Source organism: Mytilus galloprovincialis, chromosome 11, assembly GCF_965363235.1.
Source record: "Mytilus galloprovincialis chromosome 11, xbMytGall1.hap1.1, whole genome shotgun sequence".
In the NCBI taxonomy this organism is placed as follows: domain Eukaryota; kingdom Metazoa; phylum Mollusca; class Bivalvia; order Mytilida; family Mytilidae; genus Mytilus; species Mytilus galloprovincialis.
Genome location: NC_134848.1, coordinates 63618424 through 63644950, shown reverse-complemented (window position 1 = coordinate 63644950; position 26527 = coordinate 63618424). Strand labels below are relative to the sequence as shown.

General features: G+C 35.5%; 20 non-coding genes across 20 annotated transcripts; 14 read left to right on the top strand and 6 right to left on the bottom strand.

Moving 5' to 3' along the window:
- The first annotated feature begins 17044 nt into the window (after positions 1-17044).
- Trnaa-agc (transfer RNA alanine (anticodon AGC)) lies at positions 17045-17117 on the top strand. Its single transcript has one exon. It is a non-coding gene; the product is annotated as a tRNA-Ala (tRNA).
- A 520-nt stretch (positions 17118-17637) lies between these two features.
- On the bottom strand, positions 17638-17709 carry Trnad-guc (transfer RNA aspartic acid (anticodon GUC)). The gene has a single exon. It is a non-coding gene; the product is annotated as a tRNA-Asp (tRNA).
- A 260-nt stretch (positions 17710-17969) lies between these two features.
- Positions 17970-18042, top strand: Trnaa-agc (transfer RNA alanine (anticodon AGC)). Its single transcript has one exon. It is a non-coding gene; the product is annotated as a tRNA-Ala (tRNA).
- Positions 18043-18562: 520 nt separating this feature from the next.
- Trnad-guc (transfer RNA aspartic acid (anticodon GUC)) lies at positions 18563-18634 on the bottom strand. The gene has a single exon. It is a non-coding gene; the product is annotated as a tRNA-Asp (tRNA).
- Positions 18635-18940: 306 nt separating this feature from the next.
- On the top strand, positions 18941-19032 carry Trnay-gua (transfer RNA tyrosine (anticodon GUA)). The gene is given in 2 exon segments: positions 18941-18977; positions 18997-19032. It is a non-coding gene; the product is annotated as a tRNA-Tyr (tRNA).
- Positions 19033-19325: 293 nt separating this feature from the next.
- Positions 19326-19398, top strand: Trnaa-agc (transfer RNA alanine (anticodon AGC)). The gene has a single exon. It is a non-coding gene; the product is annotated as a tRNA-Ala (tRNA).
- Positions 19399-20296: 898 nt separating this feature from the next.
- Trnay-gua (transfer RNA tyrosine (anticodon GUA)) lies at positions 20297-20388 on the top strand. The gene is given in 2 exon segments: positions 20297-20333; positions 20353-20388. It is a non-coding gene; the product is annotated as a tRNA-Tyr (tRNA).
- Positions 20389-20681: 293 nt separating this feature from the next.
- Trnaa-agc (transfer RNA alanine (anticodon AGC)) lies at positions 20682-20754 on the top strand. The gene has a single exon. It is a non-coding gene; the product is annotated as a tRNA-Ala (tRNA).
- Positions 20755-21274: 520 nt separating this feature from the next.
- On the bottom strand, positions 21275-21346 carry Trnad-guc (transfer RNA aspartic acid (anticodon GUC)). The gene has a single exon. It is a non-coding gene; the product is annotated as a tRNA-Asp (tRNA).
- Positions 21347-21652: 306 nt separating this feature from the next.
- On the top strand, positions 21653-21744 carry Trnay-gua (transfer RNA tyrosine (anticodon GUA)). Its single transcript is given in 2 exon segments — positions 21653-21689; positions 21709-21744. It is a non-coding gene; the product is annotated as a tRNA-Tyr (tRNA).
- Positions 21745-22037: 293 nt separating this feature from the next.
- On the top strand, positions 22038-22110 carry Trnaa-agc (transfer RNA alanine (anticodon AGC)). The gene has a single exon. It is a non-coding gene; the product is annotated as a tRNA-Ala (tRNA).
- A 520-nt stretch (positions 22111-22630) lies between these two features.
- Positions 22631-22702, bottom strand: Trnad-guc (transfer RNA aspartic acid (anticodon GUC)). Its single transcript has one exon. It is a non-coding gene; the product is annotated as a tRNA-Asp (tRNA).
- A 306-nt stretch (positions 22703-23008) lies between these two features.
- Trnay-gua (transfer RNA tyrosine (anticodon GUA)) lies at positions 23009-23100 on the top strand. The gene is given in 2 exon segments: positions 23009-23045; positions 23065-23100. It is a non-coding gene; the product is annotated as a tRNA-Tyr (tRNA).
- A 297-nt stretch (positions 23101-23397) lies between these two features.
- On the top strand, positions 23398-23470 carry Trnaa-agc (transfer RNA alanine (anticodon AGC)). Its single transcript has one exon. It is a non-coding gene; the product is annotated as a tRNA-Ala (tRNA).
- Positions 23471-23990: 520 nt separating this feature from the next.
- On the bottom strand, positions 23991-24062 carry Trnad-guc (transfer RNA aspartic acid (anticodon GUC)). The gene has a single exon. It is a non-coding gene; the product is annotated as a tRNA-Asp (tRNA).
- A 306-nt stretch (positions 24063-24368) lies between these two features.
- Trnay-gua (transfer RNA tyrosine (anticodon GUA)) lies at positions 24369-24460 on the top strand. The gene is given in 2 exon segments: positions 24369-24405; positions 24425-24460. It is a non-coding gene; the product is annotated as a tRNA-Tyr (tRNA).
- Positions 24461-24753: 293 nt separating this feature from the next.
- Trnaa-agc (transfer RNA alanine (anticodon AGC)) lies at positions 24754-24826 on the top strand. The gene has a single exon. It is a non-coding gene; the product is annotated as a tRNA-Ala (tRNA).
- A 520-nt stretch (positions 24827-25346) lies between these two features.
- Positions 25347-25418, bottom strand: Trnad-guc (transfer RNA aspartic acid (anticodon GUC)). Its single transcript has one exon. It is a non-coding gene; the product is annotated as a tRNA-Asp (tRNA).
- Positions 25419-25724: 306 nt separating this feature from the next.
- On the top strand, positions 25725-25816 carry Trnay-gua (transfer RNA tyrosine (anticodon GUA)). Its single transcript is given in 2 exon segments — positions 25725-25761; positions 25781-25816. It is a non-coding gene; the product is annotated as a tRNA-Tyr (tRNA).
- Positions 25817-26109: 293 nt separating this feature from the next.
- Trnaa-agc (transfer RNA alanine (anticodon AGC)) lies at positions 26110-26182 on the top strand. Its single transcript has one exon. It is a non-coding gene; the product is annotated as a tRNA-Ala (tRNA).
- Positions 26183-26527: the final 345 nt, after the last annotated feature.

The window sequence follows — 26527 nt, the reverse complement described above, 5'->3', positions numbered from 1 at the left end:
CTCAACATGCAGACATCTTATACGTTCAGGTATTTCACATCCAACCTTTTATGGTAGTATTCTTTACAAAGCACAAAAATGTCAGTATTCACCTCAAAGCTTACAAAACCTTTTAAACAGACTTATTAAGGAGGGATATAGTTACGATACTGTTGTCAGGTCATTAAAAAATGCATATTTCGGCTTTAATATTGATTCACTTATAGGGTCTTTGCATCGGAACTAAACAACTTAATTAAAAAAAAAACAGTTATTGGCATGACACGGGTAATTTTCTCCTCATATATCTTATAATAGTATGATACTAAACCACTAACGGGAGGGATTGTGCCTGATATTCATATGATGAAGACATAATCTTTCAATCAGTTTAATTGAGCTCTGGAGCTGGCATGTCAGTTAACTGCTAGTAGTCTGTTGTTATTTATGTATTATTGTCATTTTATTTATTTTCTTTTGTTACATCTTTTGACATCGGACTCGGACTTCTCTTGAACTGAGTTTTAATGTGCGTATTGTTATGCGTTTACTTTTCTACATTGGCTAGAGGTATAGGGGGAGGGTTGAGATCTCATAAACTTGTTTAACCCCGCCGCAATTTTGCGCCTGTCCCAAGTCAGGATCCTCTGGCCTTTGTTCGTCTTGTATGGTTTTTAATTTTAGTTTCTTGAGTATAATTCGGAGTTTAGTATGACGTCCATTATCACTGTACTAGTATACATATTTTTAGGGGCCAGCTGAAGGACACCTACGGGTGCGGGAATTCTCGCTACATTGAAGACTCATTGGTGGCCTTCGGCTGTTGTCTGCTCTATGGTCGGGTTGTTGTCCTTTGACACATTCCCCATTTCCTTTCTCTATTTTATTCACTACAATTATGACAAGATAAACAATAAAACTTAAGATGTTTCTTAATGTCTTATTGGGTCTTCTTGTTTATATATATAAAAATCGATACGGGGTATGCGATACAGAGTAGGTTGTAAAAAAAACTTTAATAGATATACAAAATTCCTGTATTTGGTACTAAATATATGATAAAGAATGGTATTGTTGATTATTATTGTAATTGATATAAGTACTTACTTCTTTATTTAAAACATATGTCTTTTGGAAATGGTAATGAATTGATATATGTTTGTTTGCGTGCAGTATTCAGATACTTGTTGATTTATTTAGTTATGCTCATACTAGCTTGTTTTTAAATACATTGTCATATCTTTTTATTTCCATATTAGGTGTTCAGAGAAAAGACGAAATATTTGGGTAAGAAGATATTAGGGAGATCTCAAGTTAAAATTGATAAGCTAATAAATAGTTTCATGACTGATAAGTTCCTGTATTGATATAATAATGCAACATTTTATTGTTGAAAGTTGCTTTATTTACTTTATTGTTGGTTCTTTCCGTCTTTTCACATTGGAATTATCTATTATCTTAAACATACATACCTTTTTGTTTTACATCTGCAATCAGTACTATTATACTATATGATTTCAAATACAATACAAATTTCAATTATCTCCAGATATGTTCAGATAACTTTATTCCTTGAACAAAATATTTAACACGACAGACTGGTTATTATTTTTTTTGTTTAAATTTTATTTTTTACTTAAATTTTCATTTTTCTAGAAATTGCAGACCTCAATCTCCAAGGCATTCCTACAGACAAGCATTTGCAAGAATTGTCAACTCACATAGGAAATTGTCCGTTGCAGTTGGGAATAGAATTAGGATTGAGCTTCGAGGAAGTTGAGGAGAGTTTGTTCCGTTTTCCGAAGGATTTACCTGGTTTGGTGGAAAAAATTCTTACGAAGTGGAAGGAAAGTTCAAAAGTCAAGACCATCCATAGATTGATGATGGCACTGGAACAAGTAAATGCAGGTGGACTCAAGTATCTACTTGACATATCAAAGCTCTCAAATTAATGTTTTCGATATAACATATATAGAACATGTACAGGATGTGATTGATTCTTGTAAATATTTCTAATGAGTTTTAATTAGATACTTTGTTGTGAAGAAATTCGTGTTACTTTATATTCATTTATTTTCGTGGGTATCAATTCTCGTGGATTAAGGAAAACTTATATTTTCGTGGCTAGTGGATTTCGTGGTTTGTCAGTCATTGCATGTACACCATATAGAAAATATTGTAATTCATTGAACATATGAATATGTGGATCGATGGGCCCACGAAACCCTCGAAAATTGGTATCTAACGAATAATAATGAATTCACAGTAATACAATATATGGTGGCGGACTTGTTCAAACGTCAGTTGATTCGGACTGAAATCTTTACAGCTAGACAGTATTTTTTATTAATTGTCAGACAATACATGTGTCTATTTGTTTATAATCAGTGATGACTATTTTTGTGACATCAATTAAGATACATGATGATACAACGGTAACAACATAATGCAATCCAAAGAATATCCAAAGAATATCAAATCGGAGCTGTAGAACATTATAATTCGTTTGTTAAATTTTAATCGTCTTGCCATCAGATCAGGCATTGGGTGAATTACATTACAATGTAATGCATATTACTATTACTCTGACAAAACCATGCATTACATTACAATTACAATTACATGCCTTTATCAAAATAATGCATTAAATTACAATTACTGATGCAAAATAATACATTGCATCTCATAATCAAGTGAAAAAAACCAAACATTTTGAAAAACAACATGAAGTTACAAACGGTTAAAGCAGGTGCAGTAACCGTTCCATGTATTGATATTTAGTAGAAAGGTAAAAAGTCTATTCAATATGACTATAACATTTAAACATCATAAGGGTCAAAGGTTTTATCCTTCGTGTGCATTCTGTTTAAAGGTATACCGTGTTTTATCAAAAGAATCAATGAGATAAAGTTCAATACTTATTTTGACTTACTGTTAACATTTCTTTTATGAGTTTATATAATTTGTGTTTTTTGTTGTTGTTTAATTTCAATAAAATTTTAACCAAGAATTTCTCTCCTAATTATACAATAATGATTTAGATTAATTATTAAATGATTGTCAAAATAGTGAAAGGCTAATTGTAAAACAAACTAATTTGTGTTATATGACAGTAATCATTATATCATGACAAGGTATCCATTGATCTTTTTGCAACAAAGGAATACAGTAATGCTTTTCAAATATAAATCTTTTTATGGAAGAAAATGTATGAAATATAATGAAATAATAAAGAAAGAAATTTGATATACAGATTCGTGTTATTCATTTAGACTTGTAATTTTCTCATTCTTGTATTTATACCTATATTTTCAAGTTTTTCCAGGGTCTTTATTTTCAAATTCACTCTAATGATTTATTTCAAGGATGGAAAATAGTAGAAAAAAGAAAATCTATATCAAAATAATTATGTTTCTGGTAAATCAGAAATCGTTAATACTGCTTTATCTACAAAAATCTGTTAAAGATATATAGTAAAAGTAAAGCCATATAATGTATAATTAATGCCTGAAATTGCACAATGTTTTGTTAAGATTGTGCAATAAATTACAATTACATGTAATGCACCTGCTGCATTACACATTATATGAAATTGCTTGGAATGCATTACCATGCCTACCTATTACTAATTTGCATTCAATCATGCCTGCATCGAATAAGGGAAACATAGATCATAAGCATATATATATAATAAGCATAATAGCTAGTCTGTTTAGTATTTTTATGTATATTCATCTGAGGAGTTTAAAAGTCTTTTTTAACTGATTTTTATAGTTCGTTCGTATGTTGTCATGTTACAACACTGTCCCAGGTAATAACGTGGATTCCTGTAACATGTTTAAACCCGCCACAGTATGTTTGTGTGTGTCTGTCCAAAGTCAGGAGCCTGTAGTTCGGTGATTGTCTTTTGTTGATAATAACAATCAAAACCAAGGAGTAAACAAAGACTCACAAAACCAAAGGACTTTTACATCAACAATTATAAATAAGAAATAAGAAACAACACGAACTCCACTTAAAACCGATATGTGTTACATATTTGTTTTTCGTTCATTTGTTGTACATAAATAAGGCCGTTAGTTTTCTCGTTTGAATAGTTTTTATATTTGTCATTTCGGTGACCTATAGTTGTTACTTTCTGTGTTATTATATCCCTTGTGGAGAGTTGTTGGATTTGCAATTACTTATACCACATCTTCTTCCATGTATATAGATGTAAAAAAAATGAAAGATAAGCTTATTAATGAGCACATAAATGTATCAGCATTGGCTACCTAAAACAGGGACGCCTCAAATGTCAGTAGGTTTTCAAGTATACATAAGAACTGCAGGCCTAAGTAGAAGAAACAACACAAACAGATTCGAATATGTATTTAGATATTGTAAAAAAGCAATCTTTTCTGTTGAAGGTTTTTATTTCAATAATTGCATCGTTTTGCAACATTTTGTTGATATTGTAACGCCTCTGGTATAGCATTACGTCGCGCATATTTAAATGTGTGTGTGTGTTTACTTGCTTAACACTAGAACCTTGGTAGCAGGCCTTTTATAAACTTTCACTGGTAATCGTGAAACATGCAATGGTAACTTGCAAACCTTGGTAGCTGGACTGAGTAATCTAAAACACTGGTTTCTTATTCATTTCAAGACAAAATATAACAAAAACAGTTATAAGTTTAGCAATGACTATTTAATCAGTCATAAATCAATATATATATGTTATAAATAAATATCCCAAAGCAAAAACGGTTCAGAGCCCCCCTTGGATGTTAATCGTCGTGCGTATACATGGGAAAGTGGTTTTACTATTTACAGTATTATAGTAGAATAATATAGGTCACTTGTCAGGTCGTAAATATCATAAAAATCGGGGTTAACATTAACCTGGTAATGGTTCACAAGTGGTAGGCTCTGGTAATAATGGTATATCTATCAAAATGGTCAAGGTAATGTGTGCTGTGCTGTGCTGAATCGTCTGCTACAACCGTTTATATAGTCCGGAAGTTCGCGGACACAGAAAGTGTGTCCGTTACTATAACGATAAGTGTGTCCGTAAAATTAACGTAGCGATTGGTTGTAATTCTGAATATACATAATACCGGGTTCTGGAAACTAGGTTATCTCTGTCCATTCCGATTGGTCCTTAAAACCGGAAGTTCCCACGGCAATAATATAGAACATGGCGCAAAAACAAATAGAAATACACAACTGTCGAGGAAAAAGGGGAGATATGGGCTTATCAAGAATAACCCTTAGTGGGAACGTACCCTGGTTACAATATAGACCCTTAACGTGATTGAATAAAACAGGTGAGCAAAAGGGACAAGCGATATACAGGTCAAACTAAAGCTGGGATCATGTCAAAGTACCCCCCTGGTCAAACAGTGAGAACGAACCCTGTCCTATCAATATTTCCCATAAACAATAATATAATACATACAATACAATACAATACGGCCGCGATACCTGAAATATAAAGTGTTCATAGGCATAGTCCTTCCGTTCATAATATAACAGTGCAGCTCAGAGTAACGGAACACGAAAATGAAAGTGAAAGTAGAAATGAACTCTCTGAGCAACACAAGAAAAGAATGAAACATGATACATATAAACCTATCATCCTTAACTCCTACCCTTAGGCATAACACTACCCCCCACCCAGGGTTAAAAAGGGTTCGTCCTCGAACTAAAAATAAGGACACCTACCTAATAAATACCTACTTATCAATCTACTAAAAAAATAAAACCGGATCTTCTCTGTGTGGTTGCTGGATCTGTCGACATGGTAAAGCTGGCTCTGTCGACATGGTAAATTTTTCACAATAATCATCATTAGTTCTATAGTGTCGATCTCTGGTACTGAGATCAAACATTTGTACTATAATTCTGGTGTCAATAATATGGTGTTAAACATGGTATAACGTTGTATCTCTGGAATTGAGATACTCTGTATACTAGTATATATCTTGTTTCAATGTAAAGTGCTTGCTCTACTTGGTATAAACTTCCTGGTACAGTTGGTTCAAATAAATAAGTAGCTAAATAAATCAGTGGTACTTTATATTGTGCATGTCACCCGTCACAAAAACACGTCAGTGAATCACAACAATACCATATGAAAATATTCCACATGAATCCCATCCGTCACACAGACACGTCAATGAGTCACCTAAAACACTGGCAAACTAAAATTGGTAACATAAATACTGCTTGATATTCCACAGACATTCCACCCGTCACTTAGACACGTCGGTGAGTCACCGGGACAATACCAAATAAAAATATTCCACAGACCTTCCATCCGTCACACAGACACGTCGATGAGTCACCGGGAACACTAGTAAACTAAAATAGGTAAAACAAAAACTGCATGGTATTCCACAGACATTCCACCCGTCACTTAGACACGTCGGTGAGTCACCGGGACAATACCAAATACAAATATTCCACAGACCTTCCATCTGTCACACAGACACGTCGATGAGTCACCGGGAACACTGGTAAACTAAATATATAACAAAATACTGCATGGTATTCCACAGACATTCCACCCGTCACTTAGACACGTCGGTGAGTCACCAGGACAATACCAAATAAATACATTCCATTGACATCTCATCCGTCACTCAGACATGTCGATGAGTCAATCAGAATATTTCTGTATACTAGTAAATAATACTGTAGTCAATAAAAGGTCCAACCATACAACTCTGTTTATCATACAATGGTCTATAAAAAGGTTATTCATTGGTAACATGAATGCATACATAACACAACCTCAGCAGTTTCGACTGATAGAACAATAAATATTTAACGAGGTGCAACTCTTTATAAAAATACTGAAATATTTAACGAACTCATTTTCCGGTATCAAAAATTACTACTAGTATTACTGGTACAAAACTCACTTTCAGGTATCGAAAATGACTATTACTGGTAAAAATCTCATTTTCATAACAAATATATATATATAAAAAACATGTTCACATGCTAACATTCATGGTATCTGAATGTAACAAACATTAACGATTAAGTTCTCTTAGGACAGTCTCTAATGGTGTGTCCTTTCTCATTACAGAAATAACAGGTCTGGTTTGCCTTGGCATTTATACAAACAGACGTTTCAGATTTTGGTTGCTGTCTAAACTTTTTCTCTCTAGCCCTAAAAGTTTCACATTTCAGAGCACAGTACAACGCTCCGTCAATTGTTTCTACATTGCTTTGTACAATAGCCAATTCTAAATCATGATCATTTAGTGCTTTTCTAAATGCCCTATAAGTTAAATAGTCTCTGGTATCGAGACTCGCGGATGGGTAAGCCATTCTGACTAGCCTTTTTATATTATCCGCCAGTTCCTGCAATGGTTGACCTGGTTTTCTAACACAAGCATCAATTTGTGACATATATACATCTGACAGGTTTTCAGGAGCAAACCTTTTGGTTAACAGTTTAACTAAATAACAATATGTTGGGATATTATCTATCTCAATATCAGCTAAAGTTGACAAAGCAGCACCATTCATACATGTAATAAGCTCTAAAACTTTTATATCTTCAGACCAATTATTTAATTTTGCAACAGCCTCAAAATGTAACTTGTACTCAAGCCAGTTAGTGGTCCCATCATAGATTGATGGTTTGGTATACCCAATAGTCTCGATGTATACTGGTTCTCGGTTAGACAACTGGTTTGATTCACTACTCCCGCATACTTTATTGGTAACATTAGAACTTGTATTCTCACATGAACAATCATTGGTAACTTTTGGTATTTTATCTAAAACACTCATACACAAATTTGCCACCTGGTCTTCTATTTTCGATATACTACTTAAAAGTGATTCAGAAAGATTTTCAAGCTTTTCTACTTTTTCATTATTTATCTTTAACTGTGTTTCAAATCTATTAAAACGGTCCCTTAGGGTATTCAAATTTCTACTGAACTGGTTCACTATATTTGTATAGACCTCAACCTTCTTATTCATGGTATTTACTACATCATCTGGCCTTGATGCACAAGATTTTTCACTAACTGGGGTAGATGCACGACTGTCAGGAACAAAATTTTCTGAAGGACTAACGCAACTACTCATGTTAATTGTTTAAATTAAACTCTGTTGTACAACTTGTCAAGTAAGTCAAAAAATTTCATAAAGGTGTGGTTTTATACGTATCCCACCGCTGCCACCAAATGTAACGCCTCTGGTATAGCATTACGTCGCGCATATTTAAATGTGTGTGTGTGTTTACTTGCTTAACACTAGAACCTTGGTAGCAGGCCTTTTATAAACTTTCACTGGTAATCGTGAAACATGCAATGGTAACTTGCAAACCTTGGTAGCTGGACTGAGTAATCTAAAACACTGGTTTCTTATTCATTTCAAGACAAAATATAACAAAAACAGTTATAAGTTTAGCAATGACTATTTAATCAGTCATAAATCAATATATATATGTTATAAATAAATATCCCAAAGCAAAAACGGTTCAGAGCCCCCCTTGGATGTTAATCGTCGTGCGTATACATGGGAAAGTGGTTTTACTATTTACAGTATTATAGTAGAATAATATAGGTCACTTGTCAGGTCGTAAATATCATAAAAATCGGGGTTAACATTAACCTGGTAATGGTTCACAAGTGGTAGGCTCTGGTAATAATGGTATATCTATCAAAATGGTCAAGGTAATGTGTGCTGTGCTGTGCTGAATCGTCTGCTACAACCGTTTATATAGTCCGGAAGTTCGCGGACACAGAAAGTGTGTCCGTTACTATAACGATAAGTGTGTCCGTAAAATTAACGTAGCGATTGGTTGTAATTCTGAATATACATAATACCGGGTTCTGGAAACTAGGTTATCTCTGTCCATTCCGATTGGTCCTTAAAACCGGAAGTTCCCACGGCAATAATATAGAACATGGCGCAAAAACAAATAGAAATACACAACTGTCGAGGAAAAAGGGGAGATATGGGCTTATCAAGAATAACCCTTAGTGGGAACGTACCCTGGTTACAATATAGACCCTTAACGTGATTGAATAAAACAGGTGAGCAAAAGGGACAAGCGATATACAGGTCAAACTAAAGCTGGGATCATGTCAAAGTACCCCCCTGGTCAAACAGTGAGAACGAACCCTGTCCTATCAATATTTCCCATAAACAATAATATAATACATACAATACAATACAATACGGCCGCGATACCTGAAATATAAAGTGTTCATAGGCATAGTCCTTCCGTTCATAATATAACAGTGCAGCTCAGAGTAACGGAACACGAAAATGAAAGTGAAAGTAGAAATGAACTCTCTGAGCAACACAAGAAAAGAATGAAACATGATACATATAAACCTATCATCCTTAACTCCTACCCTTAGGCATAACAATATCCACTGATATTATTACCTATATTCTTTATAACATTGATATAATTTCAACCTGAACAAAACAGATATAGTACTTAATAAAGGCAACAGTAGTAAGTATACCGCTGTTCAAAATTCATAAATCGATAGAGAAAAAACAAATCCGGGTTACAAACTAAAACTGAGGGAAACGTATCAAATATAAGAGAACTACGACACAACAAAAACACACCATTAAAATGTAACACACACAGAAACGAACTATAATATAACAACGGCCATTTTCCTGACTTGGTACAGGGCATTTTAAGAAAAGAAATGGTGGGTTGCACCTGGTTTTGTGATATGCCAAACCTCCCGCTTCAATGGCAACGTTAATTATAGCATTAAAATGACAACATTACATGACAGGACCACAATACAAATAAATGGGAGAAAATATAGGACAGAGAAACAAACGAATAATAGCCAACCAAAGGTACCAGGTTAAACATTAATACACCAGACGCACGCCACGTCCACACAAGACTAACCAGCGACGCTCAGATGAATACAGCTTGGAAGTCAAAACAAATACACAGTTGAAGATTAGACAGAAACCATTTGATTTTCGGTCCGGCGGGGGACGTGCTATTGATTTCCCCCGGACAAACGTTTTTTTTTTTCTTCTTCGGCAAAAAATAATCTATTTTTGTAGGGACAAGTCGAAAACATTTTATTCTTTCAATTTAAGTATTACATATAGTGGCAGCTGAGAGTCAATCAAACATTTTTTTCTTAGGGTCAAAATCAAATTTTATTCTCTCCAAAAACTGTAAACAAATTTTTTCGTGTGAAATCTTCCATCTGTGTCAATATTGAAGAAAAGATCAAGGTATGAAGCAGTCCTTCTAGTATCAGTATTGTCCTTAATTTCAAGTTCACTGGGATATATGAGATGCAAGTATTGGTTGAAATATAGGTTATTCAATGATAGGACATCATCAATATATCGGAAAGTAAAATTAAAGTATTTTGCAAGGTGCTTTTTCTGTTTCTTTTTAAGAAGTTTTTGAATGAATTCAGCTTCATACGAGTACAAAAACAAATCAGCTGGTAGGGGTGCAAAATTAGTACCCATTGGAATACCGACTGTCTGTTGAAATATGAATCCTCCAAACTCAACAAATATATATTGTCGATCAAAAAGTCCAGCATTTTGATAAAATCATTTTCAGTATATTTTCTGATAGATTCAGTGTGGTTTTTCAAAAATTATGAAATATTATAACCCAAAACAAGAAATTTGTATCTACGATTCCCATTTTTATAGAAAAAGCTCGGTTTAATGAGATGGTGAAGTCGATCTTTCAGCTCAGCATGGGGAATAGTAGTGTAAAGCGTAGAGAAATCAAACGTTTACTGCAAAATCGTGAAAATTGTGATCGAAGATTAAGCAGTATATCTTTCGAAATTTTGCGAATCCATATCTGGTTAACACCACTGGTAGAATATATCTCATCACAATATTTTTGAAACCCATTTTTAGCTGTAAAAAAGAATAGTAGTCAGTATTTTAGAAATAGATATAGGAAGATGTGGTGTGAGTGCCAATGAGACAACTCTCCATACAAATAACAATTACACTAGTGTAAAACCATTCAAACGGGAAAACCAACGGTCTAATCTATATACACAAAACGAGAAACGAGAAACACGTATATATTACATAAACAAACGACAACTACTGTACATCAGAAAAGATGTTTAGTCGTATTTTGATGATTCAGCTATGTGTCGTTCTTTATATAGAGTTTTGGTATCATGATGGTAAATTTTCTCCGTTTCCTTTGATGTTGATACCAAAAGAAAGTAGGACGGTTTTTAGATTTTGTAAAACTTCGTCCTTAGTAAACCAGTAATAACATGACCAGGCTTGGATTTCACATCTTTGAGGTTAAAGGCCTCTAAAACCCTCTTGGTGTTGAAAATCTTGTATGCAATAGACTTGGTGTAAGTATAAGAAATAAAAGGTGTAGTTTAATTTTGAAGTAATCAAGTATAGCTTTCTGATGGAAAATATTGCTTATATTTACAGCACCTAAACCTTTATTGGCAAATTCTACCTTAGAAAAAATACGTTTTTCCTCATTTTTGTATGTAGTCAATACTGGTTTCAATAGTTTATTGTTAGCAATGTCAATGATTATTGTAACTAATCTATACAAAACAGAACGAGAATCAGTAACGGAAGTATTTTGGGCCTCTTGAAATAGTCAAAAAAGTTTTGACAATGGATTGGAGTATAATTTAGTGCTGATATGATGAATTCCCTTAAGGTTTTTCAACAAACGTTAACAGACTATCAATTGTCACGGTGTGCATAGTGAGTAGTGTATATTTTCTGTGATTATGGCTTATCCATAGAGAATGGCTGTTCCCAACTCTCTTATCCAAAAGTTTTCTCTTTGTAAACGATATGGTGTACTCAATATGGGGTCATTTTTTGAATGATATATTTTTTCTATAATCCGGACTGTCACTGAAACAATAGAACGGTCAGGCTGATTGAAATGTTCATAGCGAAATTTGTTGTTATTAGGATCATATACATTAGATCGATGATCATTCATTGTAAAATTGAGTCTTTGTCGAGTTTCCCCGACGTAGATCAATCCACAAAGAGTACATTCAATACCGTACATAATACTGGAAGCAGTGCAATTCAAATCCCCATGACTTTGTGTAATGTAACATTTGGTGGTTAAATTACTTTAAAAGTGAGTATCAGATATTATATAAGTATATCACAAGTTTTTCATTTTTTACGGTTACATTTGGAAATAGAGCAATATTGGTGGTTGCCATTGTAATCTAAAATATCTGAAAGTTGATCAGTACAGGGCCGAATATAAACAAACATGTCTCAATTTTTATAGTACAATGAGGATTCAGAAGTCTGCACATATGTCATTTTTCATTACATTATTTAAGATGATCCTGGGGACACCTGATAAAATCGTTGTTGTTGTGTCCTTGACAACATCCGATTGACACCTTTTTATCCTGGGCGGCGTGTCATCCAGTATAATATGTTTCATTCTACTAGTTTTCATGCTGTTAGGCTACCGGACTGGTAGAGTCCTCGGGTACAGATTCCGAATGCAAGGTAAAATATTTTGCCCCATAACACTTATCTTTAAACATAAGCACTTTTAACGAACAATAATAAGAAAGTTTAATTTGAGACCACTTAAGTTTAATATTCGTATTTGTAAATATATCCAGTTCTTACTTTACATTTTTTTACACCTCAGCACATAATAAATTACTATTTTTTAAAATTTTATGATGACAATCCTATGAAATAATTATGATATTAATTATTTAGTAATTATTATAACCAAATTCAGTCATCTGTATATGATTAAATGTTTCCTTATGTTTAAAGTATGTGCTTAGGTGAATGTTAGAATAAGTATCAAATGTTCGGACTCCTTGATGTTTTTGTATACGAAACATGGTAAAATATGTTGCCCCATAACACTTATCTATCTTTTAACATAAGACTATTAATATAAGTCATAAAAGGTCATTTGAAAAAAAAAATAGCAGATTCTTGATTTTCATTCTTTTGATTTGAGACTCAAATAATACCAATGCAAATATGAGGAAAAAGTTCGAGTCAGCCTTTTCCCGCCATATTTTACAAATCAAATATCTCGAAAAGGAGTTCCATGACCTATCTTGTTTGGCTTTATAAATATTTTGATATGACCATCACTGATGAGTCTTATGTAGACGAAACGCGCGTCTGGCGTACTAAATTATAATCCTGGTACCTTTGATAATTATTTACACCACTGGGTCGATGCAACTGCTGGTGGACGTTTCATCCCCGAGGGTATCACCAGCCCAGTAGTCAACACTTTGATGTTGACATGAATATCAATAATGTAGTCATTTTTCATAAATTTCCTGTTTACAAAACTTTGAATTTTTCAAAAAACTAAGGATTTTCTTATCCCAGGCATAGATTACAGGTCTAAGCCGTATTTGGCACAACTTTTTGGAAATTTGGATCCTCAATGCTCTTCAACTTTATACTTGTTTGACTTTATAAATGTTATATTTTGGTATGAGCGTCACTGATTAGTCTTATGTCGAAACGCGCGTCTGGCGTACTAAATTATAATCCTGGTACCTTTGATAATTACTATCAATATTTTTCGCTTATTTTGATCCTGAACTAATACTCTATCAGCTTAAGGTACTAATATTGAATTCTTAATTTATTTAATTTTTACCTTAGACCACCTAAGTACATCTTTAAGGTGTATATAGTTGCGTATACCCTATGGGAAGTGCTACACAGTTAATGCAGGAATATACAAGAAACTTAACTGAAGGCAGAACACTGAGCTGATTTGGTCACAAATCTGTGTTTTGGTCTTTACGAATGATTGTCTCATAGGAAATCCCGAACATAACTGTTTTATTCTTGAAAGGCTTTTGATATGTTGAGCATGTCTGTATCCCCTTAGCTTGCCGTTTAGTGTATCATTAAAGTTCAACACTGGACTCTGGTCTTGGTATTTGACCTTCAAGGTACATATATATGTCCACCCAAAAACCACGTATTCTATCTTATAAGGCAAGACATTTTCAATGCAACTATTGGTTTTCCCTTGATAGACATGATTAATTAAATCCTTAAATATCTCAAAATTTGATTCAGATTCCAAACTGACTGACTATATAGGTGTAAGTTAAGACAGCTGCTTTGAAAGTGTAGCTCATCACAATGCTTCAGTCACGATTCCTTAAATTAGACCTCACTCTATGTTTGCCCCTAAGGAACATACCCCAACCTCTTTATATCGGCGGCCGTGTGGTCTAAGTAGTTACTACTGTAATCACTATCCAGACATCACTGAGGTTGCACTCGAATCCAATCTTATCGAAGGTCGTTGGCACTCCGGCTTCCTCCACCAATTAAAAAGTGGCCGCCACGAAATAGCCTAAATGCGGTGCTTAAAAGTGGCGTTACACACTAAAAATCAAATCTTTATATCATTGATTGATTAATATCTTGAAAGCTGCTAGTATGGAAAGTCCCACTCATAAACCACGTACATTGATTGGTTAATATCTTGAAAGCTGCTAGTATGCATAGTTCCACTCATAAACCACGTACATTGATTGGTTAATATCTTAAAAGCTACTAGTATGGATATCACGTAATTGTGCTAAATATAAACAAATCTTCATTATGTACAAATGTAGATGTCTGTATCAGTTAATTGTGTCAATAGAAAAAATGTAAATAAAAACAAAGGTAGATTATCCATTGACAAAATTGAAAGGAATAAATGTAATACAAAAGATGATGAACTTTCAGAATTTCCGCCGCTTAGTAAAGTAAATTACAGGGATATTCTATCTGCTACATCTCAACGCGATAAATTGGTAGAAAATAATGACAAAAGTAAACAAACATTTCCGTCAAATATTGCAACTGATATTAAGTTAATTCCAAAATTTGTTTTGAAACAATCAGGAGGTCGTAACGAATTGTTGATCGGAAAAACATTGAGGAATCGTCTGATATTGTATCATATAGATGAGAAAGAATTTGAAATACTCGATTGCAGTGACCGAGGTTTCTATAAATTTAATAAAGTGTTGACTGAAGATTTTCGTGATGTAAGAACTATACCGAAATTGATGACTGATGATGTGAAAAAAGGACTAGATGAGATGATAGAATTTGCGACAAATAAAAAACTTTAAATGTTTTATTATTTTACTATATGTTGATTTGTAAGAGAGATAGTTTGTATGTTGTTTGTGAGTATGTTGTGAAAAAGTTTTTCCAAATATTTTGAAAATTTTTGTGCTCTGTTTGCATGTCTTAAAATAGCTGATGATTGACTCGATATTTAATACTTCGAATTTTGATTGCGTTGTGGAATGGAATCCAGCCCAGTGCGAACAATTATATTTTCTATTGTATTATTTTTTGTCCTCTGTCGGAAAATAAGACGTCATAATCATTTTTCACTCTAAATTTTCTTTGTATTCTGTGTAAGCTTTTTGTCAATTTGAATGTATGTGCTGAATGGTAGATAAGAGTGAGTTAGAATATAAGTATATGAATATTTTTCTATAAGGATATAATATGATATCTATATATGAGTATATAACCAGATAATTGTGTTCGTGAAAAATATTTCACGCATTTGAATTGTAAATGTAGAATATTGAATGTTTCTTTTCAGAGAAAGGACAGTAATTGATAATAATGTTCTTCATTGATGTGTAATTCTGAACTGTGATATGTAAATACGAAGTTTGATTATAATTAAGATAAAAAAAAAAAAAAAAAGAGCGCTCGCTTAGCATGCGAGAGGTACCGGGATCGATGCCCGGGTCCTCCATTAATTTTTGAATGTCGCCAATACTCAATTTTTCGGTAGTCTTTCAGCATTGAAAATGAATAGAGTCTGATATGAACGAAATAAGGAAATTGTGTCGATTCGAGTGTATGTCCTGCCCTTACACATGTTACAAGAATCATTCATTCATTGACACTCTCATTTTTATTTTAATGTGATTAGTTCGACTCGTTCACCACATTCGGGATGTAGTATAATAATGAGTAAATAATCTGTCATAAAGGATTAATGATGCAGTGATAGTCAGGATTAGTTTATCTTTGCGTTTTTTTTCTCAAAAATATGCTCATGAATGCTAAAAAGTAGACACATTTAAAGGTTGGGAACGTGTTCAAAACTTAACTGGTCGTCTTCTGATGACATGAACTGGAGATGCTACGGCATAAACAATATGACAGTTGGATTGGTTTCAAACCCTTACACAGTTATTATCCGATGTTACTATAGCGGTCAAATTGACAATTAAAGAATGAAAATCCAAAGCCAAGTAAAAAATAATGTCCTCCCCGGCGGGAAATCGAACCCCGGTCTCCCGCGTGACAGGCGGGGATACTAACCACTATACTACCGAGGACTTAGTAACGACCATCATTTTTAGGTACTTAACGCTCACTGCTATCTTGTTAATATATTGAACGCATCCGCAAATTCATAGTATTGATTGCTGTAGGCGATATATGTTAAGCGCAACCGATCCGTCATTCTACTTACTTGTTTTCTCTGCTACTCTTGCTAATTGAAATATCTTAATGAATTATCGCCCCTCCTTCCCCTAATATACGTTTCAGATTCAATTGATGGCGCTTTTTTGTTTTTATTACTAAATGTACAATACATCCAAATACGTATAAATCATCAATTTAACCATTTGTATACAGACCCCGTGATAGCTCAGTTGGTAGAGCGGGAGACTGTAGTGGAATAAGAAAATCTGACATCTCTAGGTCGGTGGTTCGACTCACGGGATATTTTTTGGTCCCATTTCACTCTCAAATATTACCATTGTTCGAGGAATTTTAGCGAATGCACATTAGCGGGTTGTTATGCATGTACCACGTTTCAACCTTATTCATTTTGTTTTAACGACCGACCGCCAAAGCAGTTGTAGGCATATCACGTAATTGTGCTAAATATAAATAAATCTTCATTATGTACAAATGTAGCTCTCGAGACTACTTTGAACTGTAGTTAGAACCGATAAAGTGACTGAATGACATCTGTACGCATTTATAAAGGCGTTATTTAATGACATATTACCCAAGAGGGGGACTAGCTCACATGGTAGAGCGCTCGCTTAGCATGCGAGAGGTACCGGGATCGATGCCCGGGTCCTCCATAAATTTTTGAATGTCGCCAATACTCAATTTTTCGGTAGTCTTTCAGCATTGAAAATGAATAGAGTCTGATATGAACGAAATAAGGAAATTGTGTCGATTCGAGTGTATGTCCTGCCCTTACACATGTTACAAGAATCCTTCATTCATTGACACTCTCATGTTTATTTTAATGTGATTAGTTCGACTCGTTCACCACATTCGGGATGTAGTATAATAATGAGTAAATAATCTGTCATAAAGGATTAATGATGCAGTGATAGTCAGGTTTAGTTTATCTTTGCGTTTTTTTTCTCAAAAATATGCTCATGAATGCTAAAAAGTAGACACATTTAAAGGTTGGGAACGTGTTCAAAACTTAACTGGTCGTCTTCTGATGACATGAACTGGAGATGCTACGGCATAAACAATATGACAGTTGGATTGGTTTCAAACCCTTACACAGTTATTATCCGGTGTTACTATAGCGGTCAAATTGACAATTAAAGAATGAAAATCCAAAGCCAAGTAAAAAATAATGTCCTCCCCGGCGGGGAATCGAACCCCGGTCTCCCGCGTGACAGGCGGGGATACTAACCACTATACTACCGAGGATCATTGTTCGAGGAATTTTAGCGAATGCACATTAGCGGGTTGTTATGCATGTACCACGTTTCAACCTTATTCATTTTGTTTTAACGACCGACCGCCAAAGCAGTTGTAGGCATATCACGTAATTGTGCTAAATATAAATAAATCTTCATTATGTACAAATGTAGCTCTCGAGACTACTTTGAACTGTAGTTAGAACCGATAAAGTGACTGAATGACATCTGTACGCATAAAGGCGTTATTTAATGACATATTACCCAAGAGGGGGACTAGCTCACATGGTAGAGCGCTCGCTTAGCATGCGAGAGGTACCGGGATCGATGCCCGGGTCCTCCATAAATTTTTGAATGTCGCCAATACTCAATTTTTCGGTAGTCTTTCAGCATTGAAAATGAATAGAGTCTGATATGAACGAAATAAGGAAATTGTGTCGATTCGAGTGTATGTCCTGCCCTTACACATGTTACAAGAATCCTTCATTCATTGACACTCTCATGTTTATTTTAATGTGATTAGTTCGACTCGTTCACCACATTCGGGATGTAGTATAATAATGAGTAAATAATCTGTCATAAAGGATTAATGATGCAGTGATAGTCAGGATTAGTTTATCTTTGCGTTTTTTTTCTCAAAAATATGCTCATGAATGCTAAAAAGTAGACACATTTAAAGGTTGGGAACGTGTTCAAAACTTAACTGGTCGTCTTCTGATGACATGAACTGGAGATGCTACGGCATAAACAATATGACAGTTGGATTGGTTTCAAACCCTTACACAGTTATTATCCGGTGTTACTATAGCGGTCAAATTGACAATTAAAGAATGAAAATCCAAAGCCAAGTAAAAAATAATGTCCTCCCCGGCGGGGAATCGAACCCCGGTCTCCCGCGTGACAGGCGGGGATACTAACCACTATACTACCGAGGACTTAGTAACGACCATCATTTTTAGGTACTTAACGCTCACTGCTATCTTGTTAATATATTGAACGCATCCGCAAATTCATAGTATTGATTGCTGTAGGCGATATATGTTAAGCGCAACCGATCCGTCATTCTACTTACTTGTTTTCTCTGCTACTCTTGCTAATTGAAATATCTTAATGAATTATCGCCCCTCCTTCCCCTAATATACGTTTCAGATTCAATTGATGGCGCTTTTTTGTTTTTATTACTAAATGTACAATACATCCAAATACGTATAAATCATCAATTTAACCATTTGTATACAGACCCCGTGATAGCTCAGTTGGTAGAGCGGGAGACTGTAGTGGAATAAGAAAATCTGACATCTCTAGGTCGGTGGTTCGACTCCGCCTCACGGGATATTTTTTGGTCCCATTTCACTCTCAAATATTACCATTGTTCGAGGAATTTTAGCGAATGCACATTAGCGGGTTGTTATGCATGTACCACGTTTCAACCTTATTCATTTTGTTTTAACGACCGACCGCCAAAGCAGTTGTAGGCATATCACGTAATTGTGCTAAATATAAATAAATCTTCATTATGTACAAATGTAGCTCTCGAGACTACTTTGAACTGTAGTTAGAACCGATAAAGTGACTGAATGACATCTGTACGCATAAAGGCGTTATTTAATGACATATTACCCAAGAGGGGGACTAGCTCACATGGTAGAGCGCTCGCTTAGCATGCGAGAGGTACCGGGATCGATGCCCGGGTCCTCCATAAATTTTTGAATGTCGCCAATACTCAATTTTTCGGTAGTCTTTCAGCATTGAAAATGAATAGAGTCTGATATGAACGAAATAAGGAAATTGTGTCGATTCGAGTGTATGTCCTGCCCTTACACATGTTACAAGAATCCTTCATTCATTGACACTCTCATGTTTATTTTAATGTGATTAGTTCGACTCGTTCACCACATTCGGGATGTAGTATAATAATGAGTAAATAATCTGTCATAAAGGATTAATGATGCAGTGATAGTCAGGATTAGTTTATCTTTGCGTTTTTTTTCTCAAAAATATGCTCATGAATGCTAAAAAGTAGACACATTTAAAGGTTGGGAACGTGTTCAAAACTTAACTGGTCGTCTTCTGATGACATGAACTGGAGATGCTACGGCATAAACAATATGACAGTTGGATTGGTTTCAAACCCTTACACAGTTATTATCCGGTGTTACTATAGCGGTCAAATTGACAATTAAAGAATGAAAATCCAAAGCCAAGTAAAAAATAATGTCCTCCCCGGCGGGAAATCGAACCCCGGTCTCCCGCGTGACAGGCGGGGATACTAACCACTATACTACCGAGGACTTAGTAACGACCATCATTTTTAGGTACTTAACGCTCACTGCTATCTTGTTAATATATTGAACGCATCCGCAAATTCATAGTATTGATTGCTGTAGGCGATATATGTTAAGCGCAACCGATCCGTCATTCTACTTACTTGTTTTCTCTGCTACTCTTGCTAATTGAAATATCTTAATGAATTATCGCACCTCCTTCCCCTAATATACGTTTCAGATTCAATTGATGGCGCTTTTTTGTTTTTATTACTAAATGTACAATACATCCAAATAAGTATAAATCATCAATTTAACCATTTGTATACAGACCCCGTGATAGCTCAGTTGGTAGAGCGGGAGACTGTAGTGGAATAAGAAAATCTGACATCTCTAGGTCGGTGGTTCGACTCCGCCTCACGGGATATTTTTTGGTCCCATTTCACTCTCAAATATTACCATTGTTCGAGGAATTTTAGCGAATGCACATTAGCGGGTTGTTATGCATGTACCACGTTTCAACCTTATTCATTTTGTTTTAACGACCGACCGCCAAAGCAGTTGTAGGCATATCACGTAATTGTGCTAAATATAAATAAATCTTCATTATGTACAAATGTAGCTCTCGAGACTACTTTGAACTGTAGTTAGAACCGATAAAGTGACTGAATGACATCTGTACGCATAAAGGCGTTATTTAATGACATATTACCCAAGAGGGGGACTAGCTCACATGGTAGAGCGCTCGCTTAGCATGCGAGAGGTACCGGGATCGATGCCCGGGTCCTCCATAAATTTTTGAATGTCGCCAATACTCAATTTTTCGGTAGTCTTTCAGCATTGAAAATGAATAGAGTCTGATATGAACGAAATAAGGAAATTGTGTCGATTCGAGTGTATGTCCTGCCCTTACACATGTTACAAGAATCCTTCATTCATTGACACTCTCATGTTTATTTTAATGTGATTAGTTCGACTCGTTCACCACATTCGGGATGTAGTATAATAATGAGTAAATAATCTGTCATAAAGGATTAATGATGCAGTGATAGTCAGGATTAGTTTATCTTTGCGTTTTTTTTCTCAAAAATATGCTCATGAATGCTAAAAAGTAGACACATTTAAAGGTTGGGAACGTGTTCAAAACTTAACTGGTCGTCTTCTGATGACATGAACTGGAGATGCTACGGCATAAACAATATGACAGTTGGATTGGTTTCAAACCCTTACACAGTTATTATCCGGTGTTACTATAGCGGTCAAATTGACAATTAAAGAATGAAAATCCAAAGCCAAGTAAAAAATAATGTCCTCCCCGGCGGGGAATCGAACCCCGGTCTCCCGCGTGACAGGCGGGGATACTAACCACTATACTACCGAGGACTTAGTAACGACCATCATTTTTAGGTACTTAACGCTCACTGCTATCTTGTTAATATATTGAACGCATCCGCAAATTCATAGTATTGATTGTTGTAGGCGATATATGTTAAGCGCAACCGATCCGTCATTCTACTTACTTGTTTTCTCTGCTACTCTTGCTAATTGAAATATCTTAATGAATTATCGCCCCTCCTTCCCCTAATATACGTTTCAGATTCAATTGATGGCGCTTTTTTGTTTTTATTACTAAATGTACAATACATCCAAATACGTATAAATCATCAATTTAACCATTTGTATACAGACCCCGTGATAGCTCAGTTGGTAGAGCGGGAGACTGTAGTGGAATAAGAAAATCTGACATCTCTAGGTCGGTGGTTCGACTCCGCCTCACGGGATATTTTTTGGTCCCATTTCACTCTCAAATATTACCATTGTTCGAGGAATTTTAGCGAATGCACATTAGCGGGTTGTTATGCATGTACCACGTTTCAACCTTATTCATTTTGTTTTAACGACCGACCGCCAAAGCAGTTGTAGGCATATCACGTAATTGTGCTAAATATAAATAAATCTTCATTATGTACAAATGTAGCTCTCGAGACTACTTTGAACTGTAGTTAGAACCGATAAAGTGACTGAATGACATCTGTACGCATAAAGGCGTTATTTAATGACATATTACCCAAGAGGGGGACTAGCTCACATGGTAGAGCGCTCGCTTAGCATGCGAGAGGTACCGGGATCGATGCCCGGGTCCTCCATAAATTTTTGAATGTCGCCAATACTCAATTTTTCGGTAGTCTTTCAGCATTGAAAATGAATAGAGTCTGATATGAACGAAATAAGGAAATTGTGTCGATTCGAGTGTATGTCCTGCCCTTACACATGTTACAAGAATCCTTCATTCATTGACACTCTCATGTTTATTTTAATGTGATTAGTTCGACTCGTTCACCACATTCGGGATGTAGTATAATAATGAGTAAATAATCTGTCATAAAGGATTAATGATGCAGTGATAGTCAGGTTTAGTTTATCTTTGCGTTTTTTTTCTCAAAAATATGCTCATGAATGCTAAAAAGTAGACACATTTAAAGGTTGGGAACGTGTTCAAAACTTAACTGGTCGTCTTCTGATGACATGAACTGGAGATGCTACGGCATAAACAATATGACAGTTGGATTGGTTTCAAACCCTTACACAGTTATTATCCGGTGTTACTATAGCGGTCAAATTGACAATTAAAGAATGAAAATCCAAAGCCAAGTAAAAAATAATGTCCTCCCCGGCGGGGAATCGAACCCCGGTCTCCCGCGTGACAGGCGGGGATACTAACCACTATACTACCGAGGACTTAGTAACGACCATCATTTTTAGGTACTTAACGCTCACTGCTATCTTGTTAATATATTGAACGCATCCGCAAATTCATAGTATTGATTGCTGTAGGCGATATATGTTAAGCGCAACCGATCCGTCATTCTACTTACTTGTTTTCTCTGCTACTCTTGCTAATTGAAATATCTTAATGAATTATCGCCCCTCCTTCCCCTAATATACGTTTCAGATTCAATTGATGGCGCTTTTTTGTTTTTATTACTAAATGTACAATACATCCAAATACGTATAAATCATCAATTTAACCATTTGTATACAGACCCCGTGATAGCTCAGTTGGTAGAGCGGGAGACTGTAGTGGAATAAGAAAATCTGACATCTCTAGGTCGGTGGTTCGACTCCGCCTCACGGGATATTTTTTGGTCCCATTTCACTCTCAAATATTACCATTGTTCGAGGAATTTTAGCGAATGCACATTAGCGGGTTGTTATGCATGTACCACGTTTCAACCTTATTCATTTTGTTTTAACGACCGACCGCCAAAGCAGTTGTAGGCATATCACGTAATTGTGCTAAATATAAATAAATCTTCATTATGTACAAATGTAGCTCTCGAGACTACTTTGAACTGTAGTTAGAACCGATAAAGTGACTGAATGACATCTGTACGCATTTATAAAGGCGTTATTTAATGACATATTACCCAAGAGGGGGACTAGCTCACATGGTAGAGCGCTCGCTTAGCATGCGAGAGGTACCGGGATCGATGCCCGGGTCCTCCATAAATTTTTGAATGTCGCCAATACTCAATTTTTCGGTAGTCTTTCAGCATTGAAAATGAATAGAGTCTGATATGAACGAAATAAGGAAATTGTGTCGATTCGAGTGTATGTCCTGCCCTTACACATGTTACAAGAATCCTTCATTCATTGACACTCTCATGTTTATTTTAATGTGATTAGTTCGACTCGTTCACCACATTCGGGATGTAGTATAATAATGAGTAAATAATCTGTCATAAAGGATTAATGATGCAGTGATAGTCAGGTTTAGTTTATCTTTGCGTTTTTTTTCTCAAAAATATGCTCATGAATGCTAAAAAGTAGACACATTTAAAGGTTGGGAACGTGTTCAAAACTTAACTGGTCGTCTTCTGATGACATGAACTGGAGATGCTACGGCATAAACAATATGACAGTTGGATTGGTTTCAAACCCTTACACAGTTATTATCCGGTGTTACTATAGCGGTCAAATTGACAATTAAAGAATGAAAATCCAAAGCCAAGTAAAAAATAATGTCCTCCCCGGCGGGGAATCGAACCCCGGTCTCCCGCGTGACAGGCGGGGATACTAACCACTATACTACCGAGGACTTAGTAACGACCATCATTTTTAGGTACTTAACGCTCACTGCTATCTTGTTAATATATTGAACGCATCCGCAAATTCATAGTATTGATTGCTGTAGGCGATATATGTTAAGCGCAACCGATCCGTCATTCTACTTACTTGTTTTCTCTGCTACTCTTGCTAATTGAAATATCTTAATGAATTATCGCCCCTCCTTCCCCTAATATACGTTTCAGATTCAATTGATGGCGCTTTTTTGTTTTTATTACTAAATGTACAATACATCCAAATACGTATAAATCATCAATTTAACCATTTGTATACAGACCCCGTGATAGCTCAGTTGGTAGAGCGGGAGACTGTAGTGGAATAAGAAAATCTGACATCTCTAGGTCGGTGGTTCGACTCCGCCTCACGGGATATTTTTTGGTCCCATTTCACTCTCAAATATTACCATTGTTCGAGGAATTTTAGCGAATGCACATTAGCGGGTTGTTATGCATGTACCACGTTTCAACCTTATTCATTTTGTTTTAACGACCGACCGCCAAAGCAGTTGTAGGCATATCACGTAATTGTGCTAAATATAAATAAATCTTCATTATGTACAAATGTAGCTCTCGAGACTACTTTGAACTGTAGTTAGAACCGATAAAGTGACTGAATGACATCTGTACGCATAAAGGCGTTATTTAATGACATATTACCCAAGAGGGGGACTAGCTCACATGGTAGAGCGCTCGCTTAGCATGCGAGAGGTACCGGGATCGATGCCCGGGTCCTCCATAAATTTTTGAATGTCGCCAATACTCAATTTTTCGGTAGTCTTTCAGCATTGAAAATGAATAGAGTCTGATATGAACGAAATAAGGAAATTGTGTCGATTCGAGTGTATGTCCTGCCCTTACACATGTTACAAGAATCCTTCATTCATTGACACTCTCATGTTTATTCTAATGTGATTAGTTCGACTCGTTCACCACATTCGGGATGTAGTATAATAATGAGTAAATAATCTGTCATAAAGGATTAATGATGCAGTGATAGTCAGGTTTAGTTTATCTTTGCGTTTTTTTTCTCAAAAATATGCTCATGAATGCTAAAAAGTAGACACATTTAAAGGTTGGGAACGTGTTCAAAACTTAACTGGTCGTCTTCTGATGACATGAACTGGAGATGCTACGGCATAAACAATATGACAGTTGGATTGGTTTCAAACCCTTACACAGTTATTATCCGGTGTTACTATAGCGGTCAAATTGACAATTAAAGAATGAAAATCCAAAGCCAAGTAAAAAATAATGTCCTCCCCGGCGGGGAATCGAACCCCGGTCTCCCGCGTGACAGGCGGGGATACTAACCACTATACTACCGAGGACTTAGAAACGCCCATCATTTTTAGGTACTTAACGCTCACTGCTATCTTGTTAATATATTGAACGCATCCGCAAATTCATAGTATTGATTGCTGTAGGCGATATATGTTAAGCGCAACCGATCCGTCATTCTACTTACTTGTTTTCTCTGCTACTCTTGCTAATTGAAATATCTTAATGAATTATCGCCCCTCCTTCCCCTAATATACGTTTCAGATTCAATTGATGGCGCTTTTTTGTTTTTATTACTAAATGTACAATACATCCAAATACGTATAAATCATCAATTTAACCATTTGTATACAGACCCCGTGATAGCTCAGTTGGTAGAGCGGGAGACTGTAGTGGAATAAGAAAATCTGACATCTCTAGGTCGGTGGTTCGACTCCGCCTCACGGGATATTTTTTGGTCCCATTTCACTCTCAAATATTACCATTGTTCGAGGAATTTTAGCGAATGCACATTAGCGGGTTGTTATGCATGTACCACGTTTCAACCTTATTCATTTTGTTTTAACGACCGACCGCCAAAGCAGTTGTAGGCATATCACGTAATTGTGCTAAATATAAATAAATCTTCATTATGTACAAATGTAGCTCTCGAGACTACTTTGAACTGTAGTTAGAACCGATAAAGTGACTGAATGACATCTGTACGCATAAAGGCGTTATTTAATGACATATTACCCAAGAGGGGGACTAGCTCACATGGTAGAGCGCTCGCTTAGCATGCGAGAGGTACCGGGATCGATGCCCGGGTCCTCCATAAATTTAGGGGAAAAGTCGAGTGGACCTTTTCATGACAAGACGTTGTTTTTGTGTACAGTGAAAATATTGCTCTATAATAAGTTATTGCTCGGATTACCAAGCTGAAATATGGAATATTAACATTCTTACTTGTTTTAGTAGTAAGTTTTTTTCATTGATATTGGAAAAACCGTCTTTATTAACTGTTTTAAATATTGTAAATATTGTTGGATTGAAAGAGGCTACCCGAGGGTGAATTTCATTATTGTTTTGAATTATATATACAATGGAGAGACTTCCATCTTTATTGATGAGTAATATAGAAAATGCATGCGAACAATTTCGTAATATTTCTTTTACTGTT